Below are 19,272 nucleotides of genomic sequence, written 5' to 3' on the forward strand. Positions count from 1 at the left end.
CATTTCCTCCAAGGAACCCACCACCACTACACTTCTCATGAATTCCTGTTTACCAGACTGAGATCCCCAGGACAGTTGGTAGAATGTGTTATTCACCACTGTATTCGGGGTTCCTAGCACCGAGCCAAGCACTGAGGAGGCCCTCAGGGACTTCCTTTCACTGATCAAATACAAGTTGCTGCCAATCTCTGACCATCTCAACTCCATTCCAGTCACAAGTGTCTAGTCAGGGGTCCCCTGCTTTCTCCCAAGAGGTAGCGAATCCCCACCCTCAGAGAGGAACCTGCCCTACCCTCTCCATGTCCCAGGACACTGCCCTGTGGTGAGCTCTGATGAAGACGGGGTTCTCCTCGGGGATTCCTCTCAATGGCTCACTCTGTCATTGGGAAGAGATGTCTTGGGCCTGGCCCCCCACTCCAATCCTCTGCTCTGTCACAACACAACACCCCAGTTTAGGAGAGCTACCACACTGTGTCTGCATCGTTCTCCCACTGCTTTGTCCTCCTCGGGAAATCGTATTGATTTCCAAGTTCTGAACACAGCCTCAGCAAAATGAAGCACTCAACCAATAGTCAAGAAAATCACTGGTCAACAGATATTATGTGTAAAGCCTTCCACATTCCTGATCAGAAATTCAGAAGAATATTATTACTATTACGACTTCAGATGCAAGGGTCCCCTGCCCTGGCCCCTCCTGGCCTTCGGGCAGAACGATCTGTGGTAAGAATGGACATCTCCAAATCTGATCCAAACGCCATTGATCCCTCCAAACCCACACTTCCTTGGAGGCCATCCACTGTCAGGGCAGCTCCAACGTCGAAGCTCGGGGACTGGGGCAGAGCCTCATGGTCACACCATCCTACCCTTAGCAACGGTGCTTCCCGGCAGAGCAAACCAACCCCCTTCCGTCCTGTGGGGCTCCCTGGCAGGTGCACCGTTCACTGTGGAGTGCGTTACAGCCCCAGTCCTCACTGCTCGCCTCAGGCTGCTCCTTGCAGACTTGGATGCTACTGTACGCATTCCTCAGTTTCTCCAGATTGTTCTGAGCTCAACTTGCCCGTCTTCTCAGGTCCTTGGGCAACCACCGTTCCACCATTACCTTGTCCTTCTCTGGGTTATTCTCATGCTCCACCCCTGCTGATTTTCTGTCTTCCATCGGCTCCCTCTGTCCTCTGTTTCCAGTGTGGGCTCAGCCGGGCTCCTGCAGGAGACAGACAAGGGACCAAGTCAGGTCTCAGCCGCAGTCCCCAGGACACGTTTCACAGGCACCTCAGTCCCTCGTGCTCTCAGAGAGACTGAGCGGCAAGGGACTTTGGAGAAGTTGAATAACAACCTTATGTTACAGATGAGGAAACTGAGGCCCAGAGAGATGAGGAGATTTTCCCAAACTCCCTCATCGCTTGATGGCGGCACACACACCAACAGGTGTCTTGGCCGCAAGCTCTCCTTGTACTCTCCTATCACACCCTCCAGGAACCCACATCTGAATTTCAGAGGACACTGATCAAACATCAGTTACCCCCCCCCCCGCCCCCCCGTTAAAACAAAAATGTCGCAAGGACCTTTCCTGGGACACTTCCTTGTCACACTTCCACAGTCCTGTTGTTTATATTCATTCGATTTTCAAGCCTGGCTCACACAATGGGCCCAAGGAACTCAACAATTAAGTAAAATTCATCACAGCAGAAATTAAAATGTATTGATGTGGTTATGTATAAGACACTGATCTCCTGGGCTGGTAAATCAAATTCCTAACAGAGGGCGCTCTCTCTGTCTGCCTTGTTCATCCCATCTCCGCAGCGCCTCCATTAAGAGCCTGCCAGGGAAAACGTTCAGTAAATACTTGTCAAGCAGATAAATAACAGTTATCAGGAACAACTGCCTTTTACCGATCTCTAGTCCCAAACACAGTTCCAAACAAACCCTATCCAGGGTCTGTGCTGAAGCGACAAAAACACAGCCTTAAGAAAAGCAGGCCCAGATTCCAAAACCAGCTTGACCACATGTCACATATGCTTCAGTGGATGATTTCAGTATCTCTTGGAGCATGTTTATCGCATGTATAATAAGAGAAGAATGTATACTGGAAGGTAGAGAAATCAGCATGAACCACGAGAGTACTGGATCAGAAAACGTGAGATCATGCAGCACACAGGGGTAGCCAACCTGCAAGGAGAATGAGAGAGCAGGCATCTGAGAAATTCATCTGACAGAAGTCCTCCAGCAGCAGGAGGGCGAGGACTATCTTACCTTAAGCAATCTGAATCACGACACCAGAAGATGTTACCAGTGGGAGATTCTGCACTGTGTGAATGGAGAGCTCAGTGCTCAGATGCCCCATGAACGATTGACGTGAGGATCCGTGCCCGAATGAAGACAGTGACGGGGTACCCGGCTGGCTCAGTCGGTAAACCATGCGACTCTTGATCTCGGGGTTGGAAGCTCAAGCCCCACGTTGGCGGTGCGCCTACTTAAAATATAAAATGAAAATAACAGCAAAAGTATGCTACCAGCCCGTGGAAGGACAGGAGGGCAGTAGATGAAGGACAGCACATTCTCAAGATGGCAATGCAGGCAGGCCCAGAGGGGCAACAGCACCAGGGTTAGGGGTGTCTTTTCTTCTTCTGTTTGCATACGTTATGGGTCATAGCTGGTGTGGTCTCCAACTGAAGTTGTTGCCAATCATCTAAGGAACTTGTCCTATCGGTCAGGAGGGGCAGGTTTGGCTCTACAAGGTTGTTGCTGGAACTGTCATGGTCATCTCCCCCTCCCAGGGGATCAAAACCACAGGGTCAATATTTTATGATGAAGCCATCGGGCATTGTAGGACACAAGCTAGAAAGTAGAGCACGTGCCGTGTCCCTGCTCTTCTAGTCCCAGGAGGCGGGAAACCACAAAACCACTCTCTACCACCACCCTTGCCTCCAGCTCCTGTCTAGCTGCCTACTCTATCAGTTTAACACCTGGGACAACCCATGTAGGAACAATTCCTTTTGACCCATTTGGAATTGAGAAATGGAGCCACAGAACGATTCAAGAGACTTCGTCAATGTCACACTTCTGCCACCAGGTTTGCACCTACAGCTTGTGAGGCCAGAGTGCTCTCTTTTCTTGTTCTCTATGTTAGGGATCTCCAGGGAGAACAAGGCCAGCCCCCAATGCCCTGAACTCTGCACTCCAGGCTTGACTGTGTTGTTCTCATGCTGGAAAGAGAGGATCTGAGATACAGAATACCAACCTGAGATAAGACTGCTTTGAGACCTTGATAAAACGAGACAAAACAAGGCTACCTCACAATATTGTTCAGGCCAGACAACAGCAAGGTCACAGTGAAACTTACAACGTCCCAAACATCTTCTTTTCATAAGGAAATGCTATCGCTTCTTTACTACAAGCATAGAATGTCCAGGGCTAATAGGCTTCAATATAGAACAAACCCTGCTTACTTCCATCAGCCCCCACCCACATCAACCAACCAAAGCCCAAATCCTATAATAGATCCTCTCATTGAGACCTTGGGGTGTGTTCTTTCTGGGGGCAAGCAATAAAAATCCCAACCTCTTTAGTGAGAGGTGTCTTCCTGGCAATTTGGCTTAAAGGAATTAACACCGGCCTTCCAGGAATGAGCAGCTGTAAACACCCAGCCTCAGGAAGAAAGGTACATTGTCTGGGAGATGCCTAGGCTCTGGGGCTCCAGACCTGATTTTTATCTTAAAAAATAAAAGAAAATAAAAGACTCTCTCCACCAAACCCCCTTGGTAACTAACGTGAAACTTAGGCGCTCAGCCAGGATGTTTTTCTCCACATCTGATTTAAGATAGAGATTAAGGATAAGGTTAAGAAAGAAGCTAGTTAAGAGACAATGTGTAGCACACGTGTAGCTTCCCAGGGCCTGGGATCACTTAAAACCCAGTATTCCTAGCTGGGCTTGAAGCTCCAAGCCTTCAGTTGCAGATGAATGAGCTCTCTCTTGACCCAACCAAAGGCAGGCGCTGATCCTCTCCCTGGCCTCTCTAGCCTCAAGTTGACACTCTGGGCTCTTCTGCCTTGTCTAACTCCATCAGCTCAGAAGATATTGAGCCCATGAGGCTCCTGGCTGGCTCCGTTGGTAAAGCCCGTGACTCTTGACCTCAGGGTTGTAAGTTCGAGCCCGGATTGGGTGTAGAGATTACTAAAAATGAAATTCAAAACAAACAAACAAAAAGAAGACACCGAGCCCAAAAACCGTGTTGCCGTATCTACAGCTATGTGACATCAGAGCATCACAAAATCTTCTGTTGGCTACAACGTTGCAGGACTCTCCCATGCCACATTCAGGAGATGCTACATTTCTTTCAGTAATTGGTCAATATGAAGACGTCCTCACCCCATCCAACTGAAACGTATGCTGTTCGGAATGCATTTGTCCCTGTTGTGTAGCAAAAGCCGAACTGGGTTCGGCGCCTGGCGGTCTCGGTAAAGCACATGGAGGACTTGGCGGGTTCCTTCCATCTGGTCTCCTTCACATGGGTGCCTGGCCCTTCCCTTCCTTTCTCCTCCCACGACACTGTGGGGTGCTGGTCTCCACTCCTTCCCCCCTCCCCCTCAGCGAGTGAGAGACTCACATGACATCTCTTTTTCCCCCAGAAATCCCGCTCCCACTCCTTGTATCTGTGCTTACCAGATACACCTTCTGGGTCTTTCTTCATTTTGTTCCCTTGAAGTTTTTTCTGACTTCTAGAATATATCCGTGGCATATATTTGGCGAATCTTTTTGTTGTTGTTCTTATTCCTACTATTGACGTTTTCATTTTCAAGAGCTATTTTTCTACACCGGTCTCATAACCAGGGAGCATCCAAGGCCTGAGGCCTTAGAATCCACACTGGGCCTGAACCTAGAGGGTAATGACATCACTTCCTGCCTGGTAGGCCAGCAGGCCACTGGCCAGGAGGGTGGGATGGGCGGGGAGAGGTGTGGGGGAGCATCATTCCGATGGGAGTGGCAGCCAAGGAACCCATGTAAAGGGGCCTGTCTCCTGTGGATGAGGCTTGACAGTGGCTGCTGATTAGGCTTCTGTTGCTCACAGACTCTAGGACCTGATACTCTAGGACTGCTACCTGATTTGCTTGCAAGTCTGGGTAGATGGACGCGCGTGTGTGTGTGTGTGCGAGCAAGTGTGCGTGTGTGTGCACAGGGGCAGGCCTGCATCCTAGAGACCGTGAATGTACATTGTGAAGAATACAAGGTTGTGCCCAGGCGACACAGGCTGGGTTTCTATGTACGGTCCTGTAGCTATTCAAAAGTGGCCGTATGTTTTCAAGATACAATTGCTTTGTTGGACTTCTTATCTGCTTGGTTAGTTCTACCCACGTGTCATGAAAGCCACGTTACCAACATGTTTCCCCATAAAGGCTGCTGCATCGTCAGCCCACCAAGATGGTACGCTTTACGTCCTATGAAGTTTGACTCACAGTTTTGAGGATAAACTTGGGAGGCACAAGCAATGCAACAGCAAGCCTGAGGCCAGTAACACTATCTGCGAGAACCCTTTTCCCACATGAGGACGTGTTCTGGCCTGAGTCGACCACGTGTGGTGTCTGGTGTACGAGGTCGTCACTTATACAGCATGAAGCTGTTTAGGGCCATCTCCCGTGCTGATACGTACATAACTGATGTGACAGGTTGCAAGGAACGCGGCCTCACAAATCCACACAGTCTCCGTTTGACTCCCTGAAGAGTTCTCCACACGCCACATACATCCCGCTCTCAGCATGCCATAGGGAAGACCTCTCCCAATCGGAACCACCATTAGTATCTTTGTCAACAGCTTTCTCACCAGATGCTTACAAGGAAACTTGACTGGGGCATGTTTCTTGTTCCAGGCCTGCCTCACCAAAGGAGATAATAACAAGTGGAAGGAACACAGTTTCTCTTCTAGTCCCCGATTGTCTAGGTGGAGGGGCTCCCGGGTGGCTCAGCTGGTTAGGCCTCTTACTCTTGATTTTGGCTCAGGTCATGATCTCATGGATCATGGGATCCAGCCCTGTGTTGGGCCCCGCCCTGACACTGCAGAGCCTTTTTGGGATTCTCTCTCCTTCTCTCTCTGCCCCCCTCTCTCTATACCAAAATAAATAAACATTTTGTATGCCAACTGTAAATACTTATTCCTCCAATATCTAAGTGCCTAACTATACAAAGCAAAAACTAACAGAGCTAAAAGGAGTAATAAACAGTAATACGATACTAGTGGGGGATTTGAACACCCCAGTCGATAAATAAACATTTTTAAGAAAGTGTCTAGGTGGGGGTTTTAGGCACAGCTTATACATCAGCAGGAATTCAAGTTTCTTTCTCTGAGCAAAGGTACAGTGATATCTCCTAGCATTGCTCATTAGTCAGTACCAGATTTCCTACTTCAATAATATGTATATTATCCTAAGAAAGAACATGGTCCTCTGTGGAATCAACCCACTTAGGAGCATGTTTTCTTTTTACTACCCTGTCCCATTTCCTTTTATTACCTGTTGGACGAACATCCTTCCCCCAGTGATGGTGCCAGTTCAGAGGTACTGCTTAACCTAGAGGTGAGGCCAAGGAGTAGTGTGCACCCGGCTAGAATGGGGCTGCCTTCAGAGTCAGCCATAATTTAGCTACATGTAGTAGTAAACCAGCCTGAAGTACCATTATGAATAAGTACTGTCAAATTTAGTCATACGGGTTTCATATCTTTGTGTGTGCATTTGTTTTTTTCTTTTGAGAGAGAGAGAGAGAGAGAGAGAGTGCCTGCAGGTAGGGGAGAGGGGCAGAGGGAGAGAGAGAATCTTAAGCAGACTCCACACTCAATGTGGAGCCTGACATGGGGCTCAATCCATGACCATGGGATCATGACCTGAGCCAAAATGAAGAGTGGGACACTCAATCTACTAAGCCACCCAGGTGCCCCTGTATTTTATTTGGATATCAACCTCTTGGTGCAGATATGTTTAGACGTCGGCAAGGGACCATGGCATCACAGAAAATGACAGAAAACCTATGTGAAGTGTGAAAGATATTTATCAAAGTTAGATTGAGGGGCGCCTGGGTGGCTCAGTCGGTTCAGTATTGGACTCTTGGTCTTGGCTCAGGTCATCATCTCATGGTTCGTGAGATCAAGCACTACATTAGGCTCTGTGCTGACAGCTCAGAGACTGTTTAGGATTCTCTCTCCCTGTCTCTCTCTCTCTCTCTCTCTCTCTCTCTCTGCCCTTCTCCCACTTGCTTGCTCTCATGCTCTCTCTAAATAAAGAAATAAACATTAAACAAATAATAATGAGTTGTCTAATTTCATTCTCCCTTAGTGTCTCCTTTCCACCTGCAGAGCCAAAAAAACTTGTCAGCAGAGTCCTCACTTTCCAACGAATATAATCCAAGGACATAATAATTTGAACTGTTAGCCCATACCTTCAGTGTTTTCCCATAACCTGCCTTAAATACCAGGTATTTCCATTGCCCACTCCCATGTTCAGTGAGACTAGTGAGGGTGGTAAGTAATGTGGTATATCCAGGTCATATTCTGTTTCTTGGGCTACTTCTGTACTCTGCGTGTCAACTTTTGTCTGCTACTGTACCTCAGACCGCACATACAAAACACAACAAATCTTTTTTTTTTTTTTTTTTTTAATTGTTTGGAGACAGCACGAGCAGGGGAGGGGCAAAGAGAAGGGGACAGAGGATCTGACAGGCTGACAGCAGCAAGCCTGATGTGGGGCTAGAACTCATGAACTGTGAGATCATGACCTGAGTCGAAGTCAGATGCTCAACCAACTGAGCCACCCATGTGCCCCCTCAACAAATCTTAAATGTATAGGGACTCTGCACTGATCTTGGAGAATGTCAGGCAACATTTAGGATTCTCTCAGGGCTCAGAATGGGTCTTGCTCTCCAAGGCCCAAAATAATTTCCCTATCCTTTCCTTAGGGGGAGTAACAACACGTTCCTGATCTAAACACCTTATGATTTCCAAGACAACACGCACGCGCGCTCACACACACACACACACACACACACACACACACACACACAAACACACACACCACTATTTTCTTTTTGGCAAAAATGTTTACAAGTCTGTGAAACGCCTTCCATCTGCTCTGATCCTTCGGGCATATGTTTCCTGAGTCCCTGCTGGTCTCCCTTTATCCTTTGTGTGGAATCCTCTCCTGCTTTTGGTGTGTTTTTGTTTCTAGGGACATCTTGGAGGAGGACTGCTTGCTACCCAGCGTTGCAAGATTGAAAGTACACGGGGTGTACGGCCACCAAACCTCACTCATCTCCCCTACCCCAGGGCATTTAGCCCATCACTGACAGGTGCAGAGGTATGAAGTCTCCGTTTCCTGGCCTGGAGATGAACTCTTAAACATAACTTCCCGCTAAATTCTCTTACAGCTATCAGGACAAAGCCTCCCCATGGCACTTTACTTGAAATCACACTATCGACGCCAACTGACCAGAAAGATCTCTAATATAAGAAGAAGACAGAGTTTGACTCAAACCCGCATTAGGATAGCTGCCCGGGGAACCCCATCCTCAGGGGGAAGAAAGTGCTCCGGAGAATGAACGCTTTTTACAGGGTTACCTATGCTTTACTCTCATAGAGAGCCACAAATCAAGGTCACAAGTACACTCCTGAAAAATGCCGAGGCCACTTTCAGACAACAGGCTTGAGCAATGGAAACTTCATCAAGGCAGAAGGGCCCCCAGTGACCACCTGGCTGGATGCAGGGACCCGCCTCAAAATATCCACAGGCCTTCACTCACCAATGGGCCACTTACAGGCAAGGTTACCAAAAGAGGGAAAATCCCACATGGGGCTGTGCCTCTTGCCCTACCCCTTCCCCCCACTGCCTCCTTGCAGACAGTCTCTGCTGTGCTGACCTGCCCTCTGTTCCCTGCAGTGTATTCAGTCAACTTCCATCCCCTTTGTCCTGCCTCAGGTGAACCTCCTCACACCCGCTCTGCCCCTTCCACACAATCCTCGCCCCATTTTGGGGGCCCCCATCCGATCGGGAGAGACGACACAAAAAGTTCAAAAAGGTTATAGATCAACACAGACACACAGGAATCACGAGTTTTAACATCACGGATGCAGGGAGGAAGAGCATTGATTGAAATACTAATGGCAAATGCTTCTCCTCACTGCGTGCCTGGCGGGCCAAAAATCACCCTTCAGGTTGGAACAAAGTTTATCCACCATTATGCTGACTTAGAAAGAAGTCTACCATGATTTCCCTTAAATATTAGGCCTTTAGACAGATTTTCTCTCAGCAACACCGTATACAGCAATTAATGCAACATGGATCACAACCCTAAATAAAAGAGGTAAAATAAAATTTCAAGAGGAATTTTGGAGAAAATTGTCATAAATTTGCATTAAGCAAAAAGTTCTAAGACACCACAGCAAAAGGACAGTCAGTACATAAAAGAAAAAGATTAAGAAACTGAAGTTGCTTAAAATTAAGAACCCTTTTGTGGGGAGCCTGGGTGGCTCAGTCAGTTGAGTGTCTGAGTGTGGCTCAGGTCATGATCTCCCAGCTGGTGGGATCGAGCCCCTCGTCTGGCTCTCCCCTCTCAGGGCACAGCCTGCTTTGCATCTTCCATCTCCCTCTCTCTCTGCTCTTCCCCCACTCTTGTGGGTGTGCTTTCTCTCCCTGTCTCAAAAATAAATAAACATTTTTTAAAAAGCAGTGTAAGGAAAAAAAGAACTCTTTTGCATCAACAGACACCAATAAGGAAATGAAAAGACAAGCCACAGACAGGAGAAAATAGCCTCAGATTGAACTGTAGGAATGAAGGAATAGTATTCACAAGAGCCAAAGAACTCTTCCAACTCCAAAAAGAGAAACAACAGGGTTTTTAAAGTCAGTAAAAGACATGAGAAGACATTTTGTCAAAGAAGACAAGTAAATGACTCATAAACATATGAAAAAGTGTTCAGTATCACGGAAAGAGGACCCAGTTGTAGCCTTAAATACCTCCATTTTGACCTCTGTCACTTTCTGGTTAAGTTTTCCTTTCCAGCTTATCTTTTTTTTTTTTTTTTTTTAAGTTTGAGTTGCTTATTTTGACAGAGAGACAGAGAGACAGAGAGCGCAAGCTGGGAAGGGCAGGGAGAGGACGAGAGAGAATCCCAAGCAGGCTCAGCGGCCCTTGTCAGCGTGGAGCCCGACACGGGGCTCAAACTCATGAACCATGACCTGAGCCGAAATCAAGAGTCTGACACTTAACTGACTGAGCCACCCAGGCACCCCGTCTTCTTTAGAATTTGCTTAGTAACATTTTCTTTTCTCTAGCTTGCTTCACTGTAAGTATCCAGTGTATGATACGTATAACTTGCAAAATATAGGTGGGTCGACTACGTTATCGTTAAGGCTTCCAGTAAACAGTTGGCTGTTAGTAGTTAAGTTTGGGAGGAGTCAGGAGGTATACACAGAGTTCTGACCTTGGGAGTCAGCACCCTTAACCCCGCCGGGATCAAGGGTCATCTTGTGTCTCTAAGTGCTGACGACATGGTCCTACGTGTTGAAAACTCTCAAATAATCCACACACACAAATACCAGAGTCAATGAACTACTTCTGGAAAGCTGCAGGGTACAACATATACAAAGATCGGGTGTGCTTCTACGCACTGGCAATGAACAATCTGAAAACAAAATGGAGAAAACAATTCCAGTTACAACTGCACCCAAAACAATAAATTATTGAGGAATACATTGATTGCAGGAGAAGCAAGACTTGTGCACTGAAGGGTATAAACCATTGTTGTAAGAAATTGAAGAAGACCTAAGGGGAAAACCCCTCCAGTATTCACGTATCATAAGACTGAATGTAGTTAATATGGCCACACTCCTCAAAGGGATCTAGAGATTCAATTCGATCAAAATCTTTCCCTCTGCTTTTACTTTTGTTTTTTCCTTTTCCAATTTTTATCTAAATTCTTGTAGTTAACATACACTGCAATCTTGGTCTCAGGAGTAGAATTCAGTGATTCATCACTTACATACAACACCCAGTGCTCATGATAACAAGTGCCCTCCTTAGTACCCATCACCTGTCTAGCCCATCCCCTCCCTCCATCAAGCCTCAGTTTGTTCTCTAGCTCTAAGAGTCTCTTATGATTTGTTTCCCTCTCTCCCCCGCCCCCCCAAACAGTTCATCTGTTTTGTTTCTTAAAGTCCACATACCGGTGAAATCCTATGGTGTTTGTTTTGCTTTGACTGACCTCCTTCACGTAGCATAATAATACACTCTTGTTCCATCCCCAGTGTTGCAAATGACAAGAGTTCATTCTTTCTGAGGGCTGAGTAATACTTGATTGTATATATGGATCACATCTTCCTGGTCCATTCATCAGTCCATGGACATTTGGGCTCTCTCCATAGTTTGGCTATTGTTGATAACGCGGCTATATATAAACAGCGGGGTGCATGTGCTCCTTCAAATCAGTACTTTTGTATCCTTTGGGTAAATATCCAGTAGTGCCATTGCTGGATCATCGGGTAGCTCCACTGTCAACTTTCTGAGCAACTTCCATACTGTTCTCCGGACTGGCTGCACCAGTGTGCATTCCCACCAGCAGTGCCAGAGGGTTCCCCTTTCTCTGCATCCTCACCAACACCTGTTGGTTCTTGTGTTGTTAATGTTACCCATTCTCACAGATGTCTGGTGGTATCTCATCATGGTTTTGATTTGTATTTCCCTGATGATGAGTGATGTTGAACATCTTTTCACGTGTCTGTTAGCCAGCTGGATGTCTGCTTTGGAATACTGTCTGTTCATGTCTTCTGTCCATACTTCACTGGATTCTCTGTTTTTTCGGGTGTGGAGTTTGATAAGTTCTTTACGGATTTTGGATACTAACCCTTTATCGGATTCGCCATTTTCAAATCTCTTCTTCCGTTCCGTAGGCTGCCTGTTCGTTTCATCGATCGTGTCCTTCACTGCGCAGAGGCTTTTTATCTTGATGAAGTGCCAGGAGTTCATCTTTGCTTTTGTTTGCCTTGCCTCTGGCGACGTGTCCAGGAAGAAGTTGTTCTGGCCGATGTCAAACAGGTTGTTGCCTGTGTCCTCTTCTAGGGTTCTGATGGTTTCCTGTCTTACATTGAGGTCTTTCTTCCATTTTGAATTTATCTTTCTGTGTCAGGCAAGAGATTGGTCCAGCTTCGCTCTTCTGCATGTTGCTGTCTGGTTTTCCCAACACTGTTGGTTGAAGAGACCGTCTTTTTTCCATTGGATATTCATCCTGCTTTGTCGAAGAGGAGTTGACCATATCGTTGTGGGCCCATTTCTGGGCTTCCTATTCTGTGCCATTGGTCTCTGTGTGTGTGTGTGTGCCACTACCACCTTGACTTGATGACCACAGCTTTGTAATAGAGCTCGGAATCTGGAATCGTGATGCCCCCAGTTTTGCTTTTCTTTTCCTGGATGGAGTTAGCTCTTCAAGCGCTTTTGCGGTTACATACAAATTTTAGCATTGTTGGTTCTAGCTCTGTGACAGAGGCTGGTGGTATTTTTTTTATTTATTTTTTTTTAACATTTACTCATTTTTGAGAGTGAGAGAGACAGAGCATGAGCGGGGGAGGGGGAGAGAGACAGGGAGACACAGGATCCGAAGCAGGCTCCCAGCTCTGAGCTGTCAGCACAGAGCCTGTCGTCAGGCTTGAACTCACAGACCTCCAGATCGTGACCTGAGTAGACGTCAGAAGCCCAACCGAGTGAGCTTCCCAGGCACACCTACGATTAGAATACATGTGCTCATGTCCTTCTCTGGTGGTTCTCACATCTGGGTCAGCTCTGGGCTCTGTTCAAAGGATTGATCTCTCTCCTCAGGAGCAATTCTTTCCCCTTTGTGAGAACCGGGCCCTATTGCCTCTACTCTTCTCACAGGATTGCCCCCGACTTGCTGGAGTTGGCTCCCAGGGAGGCACAGAGCAGGACTGTGCTGCACCCTTTGGGCGCCCCAGCAGTTCTCCTTAGTTGGCTTTCCGCAGCTCTGTCCTCCCTTCTACACTGTCCTGTGGACTCTCAGCTCCGTGTCCTCGACCCCACGAGGTCCACTGGGCTCCTCTTCAGTCTCCTCTCCCGGTTCCTTGCTTGCAAAGTCTCTCGGGGCAGCTCTCGGGGTAGGGCTCGGCTCGCCTGTGTGTTTCCAAGTGTCCGGGATCGCCGTCCTCGAACCCTGATGCCCAGGGTCTCGGAAATCCGAATTCCCTCTCCTTGTGTGGTTTCTAGTTGCTTTCTGGTTTCGGGCAGGAGGAGAAATCCAGTTCCCGTGGGTCTGTATTGGTGTGGCTCCTAGAGTTTAGAATCAATGTTGGAAAATGATTCTGAATACAGACTTTTATGGAATACAGAAAATAGCCACAGTCAGGGTGAAACACTGGGAGAAGGAAACCCTCAACGTTTGTACTGAAAAAGCACTGCACCAGTGCTAAGGGCATTGTTTTTTAAAGAGGAGCCTGTGGCCTCATTGGCCGATGAGGCCACTTGAGGAGGACGAAGTGGGAGGAGCGGGTGGCCTCGAGGACGCCCACGCCAGGCCCACAGCGCTTCGGTGCAGGAGGGCAGAAGGCAGAGGGCCTGCCCCGTGGCTAAAGAGCACCATCAAGAGCATCACCAGAGCACCATCAGCCAGGGTGCCCTCGGCCCGGCCCTGCAGCCCAGAACAGGCACGGTTTGTACAGGGCCTTGTGACCCTGCTTCTAAACGCCACACTGGCCTGAGAACTCGCCACGGCCACTTCTCGCTTCAGTGCCCGTCCTCACGTGGTCACCCAGGGGAAACAGGACCCTGCTCCCTACGGAGGGGACGCGTGGTCCCCACACGGGAGCTCCTCAGCAGTTCTAAAGCACACGAGTGACAGCGGTGCCCTGAGGGACAGTGGGGCTCAGCCGGCACTACTCCCAGATGTACGCTTGCTCGGGGCCAGCTCAGCCCGGCCAGCGTGGGCTGGGCGTCCGTCTACACTGCAGCACCCGAGTGCTTTGAATCCACGTGGCGAAAGTGGTGGCTTCCCACGTGCAATGTCCCGCTTAGCCTGGCGCCTCCTATTTCCGTTTATGGCCTCCAAAGTGTGGCGATGACCGCGGCCTAGTTACGCTTGCCCCTTTTCACTAAGTCCTCTCTGGGGACCTGGGACTCGTGGCCAGACCAAGCCCATCGAGAGTCCTCTATAAGATAACCCAGTGATCACACTTAAGTGGCACCTGAGAGGCCCCCAGTTGTGTGAAAGCCTCGTCTGTGTCTTCCTAGTGCTTTAGAATGCGTGTCCTTCTGTATAAATGTACCATAGATACTTCTCTATGTTGCTATATAGCGATATGTTTTGGGCAACGTAACTGGTGGACAGAGTCTGTTAGAGGAAATGAAACACAGTCTTTTCGGAGGCTATGAAAGTAAAACGTGTATAAAGAGATCAAACATTTTTCTTCAGCTGCTTTATTTCCGAACTGGGCACTGTCTCTAGGCTGAGTGTGAGAGAGGAGCAAAGTCACACCATCCCTAAGAAGGTCACGGTCTAGTGTTTGAAGTCTTCGGAGTAAAGGAAAAAGTTTGGGCTTCTTTGATCATTGTGTAAGAATCCCCAATCTAAAACTAAAAGAGAGTGGTTCTTAGGTGGGGAAAGCCTTAGAGTCAGCAATGGAGGTCACAGAAGCTACCACCTGGGCTCTAACCCCAAGAGATGTAGTTGGTGTGAGGCCCCAGAATCTGCATTTCTTACATCAAACCCAGGTGATTCTGATGCAAGTGGGCTGCAGACCAATTTCAACATATTGCTCTCTCACATTGACCCAAAGGTATGAATAAAGTTGCTTTCCTTTAAGGGAGCATCTTTAACTGCAAAGCGTGGAAGTCCTTCCCCAAATGTGGCACCGAGATCTGCAACTAACCCTCAGCAAGTGTCCTTAGTCACGTCCTTCCAGGAACTAACACAAAGCTATGGCTCCACAATGATTTCCTAGAAAGAGGTCACCAACACAGACAGCAGCAACCACAAAACCCTCAAACACCATCCTCCCCACCACCTCCAGTAACAAATAGATCCATCCAAAGACTCACACCTGAGGCAGACACGGGTCCTACTTTCATGGTAGACGGAGTGACCCCACGTGTGTGCTGTCACACTTGGTTGTTTAAGTCTTCCCATGAGTGCCTTTGGCTGTCAACAGAGCAACTCGCTGGCCCAATCCGCAGAACGGATGACGAGTCTGTAAACAAGTAGGACACAGAAGCCCAGAGCGAGGCTGTGCTGCCCCGTGATTATTCCAGGATCCGGACAATTCCTCCCCCATCCCCGTGCTGCCGCGCCTGGTCGCAGAATCAGTACTCATGAGAACTCGGTGCTTCCACAAAGTTCGTTTTATGTCCGTGACATTTACGAAAGCAACAGCCTATGACACCCTATAAAGCTCAGGTCTGCTCGGGATCCAGTCACAGATCACTTTTGGGGGAAAGCCGTAAACGCCATGCTTGCATGTTCGCTCTCTGTGACATGCCGACAAGCAGCTCTGTGCCTTAAGAGAGCTCGCGCAACAGAAACGTAGCTGTGAGAGGAGGGGGTTCTCCCGTATTTTTCCTTTTGTAAGTTATGTCCTTGCCCTCCTTGGGAAAGGAGCACAGCCCACTCTTGAAAAGTAAACAGTCAATCTGTGTGACCACCAGTGGCTTCCACTTTGCATAAGAGCCTGTGTGCTGAGCCTGTGTGCAGGGAACAGACTTTGAATGTTACAGAAAAGAAGGGAAAGAAAAAAGATGGCGGGTGATGAGGTGAAGAAAGGCAAAAGAAATGTAGATGCAATTCAATTTCCTTACACCTTGCGGCCCACTGGTCAATAGCTGACACAGGACCTCCTCAAGGAACTCACAACTGCCTTAATGCTAACGCTCTGCTGGACGCAAAAACCAACCTCAGCTTGAGGCTAACCAGACCTCAGGGTCCTGTAAGCCTTCAGGAACGTATGGAACTCCTGACGGAAACTTCATTTGGCTCTACGCCCCCATCCTCCCCCACCCCCAAATTAAAACTTTATAACCAGTCACACCTCACAATCCCAGTGCAGCTCTTCCTGTCCCCGTCCTGTCCTGTCCTCATGCTTTTTATAAACACCTTTTTGCACCGAGAACGTCTCACGAAGTCTTTGTTTTGTTTTGTTTTTTAGTTTATTTATTTTGAGAGAGATACAGGGAGGGAGAGAGAGAGAGAAAATCCCCAACAGTCTCCCTGCTGTCAGCACAAAGCCTGACTCTGGGCTCAATCTCACAAACCTGTGAGATCAGGACCTGAGCCAAGAGCAAGAGTCAGATGCTGAAGCACAGAGCCACCCAGGTGCCCCGAGAATTCTTTCGGGACCTTTCACTCCTGGCGCACCTCACATCGGCAGGTACCTAACCTAACACTTCACCGTGGAAAAGCAGCGCTTGGCCGGACCACCTAAGACTCACGACCTGCAGCATTCATACAGAATTGATTCCATCCCGCAGATCTAACTACCGCTGACGTGATGAGCCAGACCCCTGACATGGGTTGTCTGTCGCCTGGGTACCGACTCACCACGAACTTAGAGGCTTAAAAGGACACACGTTTGTTACCTGACAGTTCTGTGGGTGAAAAGTCCCAAAGAGGATCTCACCAGACTCAGATGGAGATGTCAACAGGGCCACCGCCCCTTCTGGAGGCTCAGGGAGACTGAGCAATTTAATCCAGGGAAACCTCACTACAGTGCAGTCGGGAGGTTTTGGCAAGGGAGCGCCTGTGTCCCACCCGCCCTGGTTTCCTCTGTCTCCATCTTCCGCACCACCAGCTACAGCAGGCAGACATCTCCTCTGCCCCCTCCAGGTTGAAGGCACCCCTGTAATTCCAGGGGGCCGCCCGGATATTCCAGGACGATCTCCCCATCTCAGGGTCCTTGACCTAAGCACCTTCGCAGAGGCCAGTTTGCTGTGTGAGGGATCATTTTCACAGGATCCGGGATGAGGCTGGGGACCTCCCAGGCAGGGGCCATCGTTCCGCGGACCACCACACTATTGACTCAGGTGACAACTAACATTGGACGCCCGCCCCCCCCCCCCCCCCCCCGTCTCTTCTAATTTCAGCAGCCTAGTAAAAGTCAAGCACACGTCAAGGCCCAAGGGAGACAAAGGCAAATCAGAAACCAGAACGCGAGGGACAGGACCAGGAAATTGCCCCAGGACTAGTCTCTTCCGAGTAGGTGCTGCTTGGCTTTCCAGACCTGGCTTTTCCCCACGGAAGGGGGACTTTGCTGGCGGAAATCTCCTCCAAGGGGAAGCGCGCAGCGGGGGGAGGAAGGCACGGCAGAGGCAGAGTGGGGCGCCCGGGACCCCACTAACCCCTGCTGTGACCTCTGGCAGTGGCGGGAGGGTCTAAGTGAGCTCAAGGTAGGTTTCCGTGGACCCGCCCCCGCCCCAACCCGGGGATCCTGGTGCGCCCCCCCGGGCTACCACCAGGGGGCGCCGCGGCCCCGCCCCGCCCCGCGAACTCACCTGTAAAGCAGCAGGCACGCGGCAGTTCTCAAACGACAGGTGTGGGTTCCGTCCCCCCGCGCTGGTGTCCAGCCCTGGTGCGGGGGGACTGGCTTGGCGGCTGAGCCCCTCAGGTGGAGCCATCGCACTATGTCTCCTTCAAACCGGGCTCTGGGCAGAGACAGAGAGAGAGACAGAGCGAGCGAGGTGTGAGGGCGCTTCTCCGGCTGGGGGACGTCCTCCCTCGTGTTCCTCTCAGGCGGGCGCAGTCCGCCCGGTGCTGACCGCCGCGTGGGCGCCACGACCGGCGCAGCGGGCGTTGCGGGAGCTGCACGGAGAGGGAAGACGAGCGGGAAGCAAATCAGTGTGGAGGGGAGAAGACGGAGGAGACGCGCAAGGAGAGGAAGGAGGCGGGGGGCGGGAGGAAGAGGAGAAGCCTCAGCGCTGAGCTCCCAGCGGGAGCGGAGCTGGGGGCAGGGAGACGGCGTGCGCGTGCAGCCGGGGGACGCGGGGAGGGGCGGGGAGGGGCGGGAGGGGCGGGGAGTGAGGCGGGGCCGTTGCGTCCTGACCGGGGCGTGGCCTTATGGAAATGAGGCCGCGGTGGGCGCGCTAGAATTCTACCGGGCGGTAGAATTCCCCGGGCTGTGGAAGTGCCCGAGCTGTGGCTCGGCTTGTCTGAGGACGACGTGTGTGGGGTGAGGATGGTTGAGACGGGAGTGGGTGCGGAGGGTTTTGGGGTGCGGGGAGGCCAGTGACCGTGTGTGTACAGTGTGGTGCGTGTGAGGCTGGGTTGGGGCGGAGGGGGAGGAAGTCATACTTACCTGGCAGGGAAGACACCATGATCAGGAAGGTGGTTTTCCCAGGGCGAGGCTTGCCCATTGCACTGCGGGCGTGCTGACCCCTGCGATTTCCCCAAATGTGGGAAACTCGACTGCATAATTTGTGGTAGTGGGGGACTGCGTTCGCGCTCTCCCCTGGTCAGCGGGGTTTCAAAGTCAGATGTGTCTGCGTGCTTCCTTGCCTGGTTTGTCTCCGTTCGCTCCTTACATTAAGGTGTCTGTTCACAGCGGAGTAAGTTGCTGCTTTTGTACACAGTTCTTTCCTTGTCGCCCCTTTGGTATTGGTCTCGCGTGTGCTTGGTTGTCTCTCAGGTTTCGCGGTGGGAGCAATGTTCCTTGGGTTGGGGAGTTCGAACTGTTCCCAAGTAGTTCCCATGACTGTCACCCTGATCCTGATACAAGGGCTTTTTCGGCTTTTGCCTTTTTTAAAAGGGCGGCAGGACTCTGACCTCTCATCACACTTGCCTTACTGCTTGGGATGCTTGCAGTCTTGATGCTTAAACCACGGAGCCTCCTAGGCACCCCACGTGTTCGCATTTCTTAGGGATGGCCTCAGTGCTTTCTCTGCAGGAGGGGAGGGAAGTGGGGCTGCAGTGGTCAACCATTGCCTGACCTCCCCATTTTCTGCCAGCAGGTACAAGGGAGCTCACAGGAGCCTAAGGCCAGTGCTACTCAGAGGTGTCTTTGGGAGAAAAAAAAACGAAAAAAGAAAATCACTCCAGGGCTGCCTGGGTAGCTCAGTGGTTGAGCGTCCGACCTTGGCCAAGGTCATGATCTCAGGGTTCCTGAGTTGAACACCCACCTCCTGCTCTGGGCTGACAGCTCTGAGCCTGGAGCCTGCTTTGCATTATGTGTCTCCCTCTCTGCACTGCGCGCGCGCTCTCTCTTTCAAAACATAAATAAGAACCATTTAAAAAAAAAAAAAAAAGAAAAACACTC

The 19,272-nt window shown here is 49.9% G+C and overlaps 2 long non-coding RNA genes and 1 other non-coding gene across 3 annotated transcripts; 1 reads left to right on the forward strand and 2 right to left on the reverse strand.

Moving 5' to 3' along the window:
- Window positions 1-1,146: 1,146 nt before the first annotated feature.
- On the reverse strand, window positions 1,147-2,527 carry LOC123598580. The gene is made up of 2 exons (XR_006712705.1): window positions 2,251-2,527; window positions 1,147-1,201 (listed from the first exon to the last, which is right to left on the reverse strand). It is a non-coding gene; the product is annotated as an uncharacterized LOC123598580 (long non-coding RNA).
- Window positions 2,528-14,090: 11,563 nt separating this feature from the next.
- Window positions 14,091-17,777, reverse strand: LOC123598576. The gene is made up of 2 exons (XR_006712701.1): window positions 17,516-17,777; window positions 14,091-15,712 (listed from the first exon to the last, which is right to left on the reverse strand). It is a non-coding gene; the product is annotated as an uncharacterized LOC123598576 (long non-coding RNA).
- Window positions 17,778-18,307: 530 nt separating this feature from the next.
- Window positions 18,308-18,471, forward strand: LOC123600279. Its single transcript, XR_006713636.1, has one exon. It is a non-coding gene; the product is annotated as a U1 spliceosomal RNA (small nuclear RNA).
- The last annotated feature ends 801 nt before the right edge of the window (window positions 18,472-19,272 follow it).

Source organism: Leopardus geoffroyi, chromosome C1 (genome assembly GCF_018350155.1).
Source record: "Leopardus geoffroyi isolate Oge1 chromosome C1, O.geoffroyi_Oge1_pat1.0, whole genome shotgun sequence".
Lineage (NCBI taxonomy): Eukaryota > Metazoa > Chordata > Mammalia > Carnivora > Felidae > Leopardus > Leopardus geoffroyi.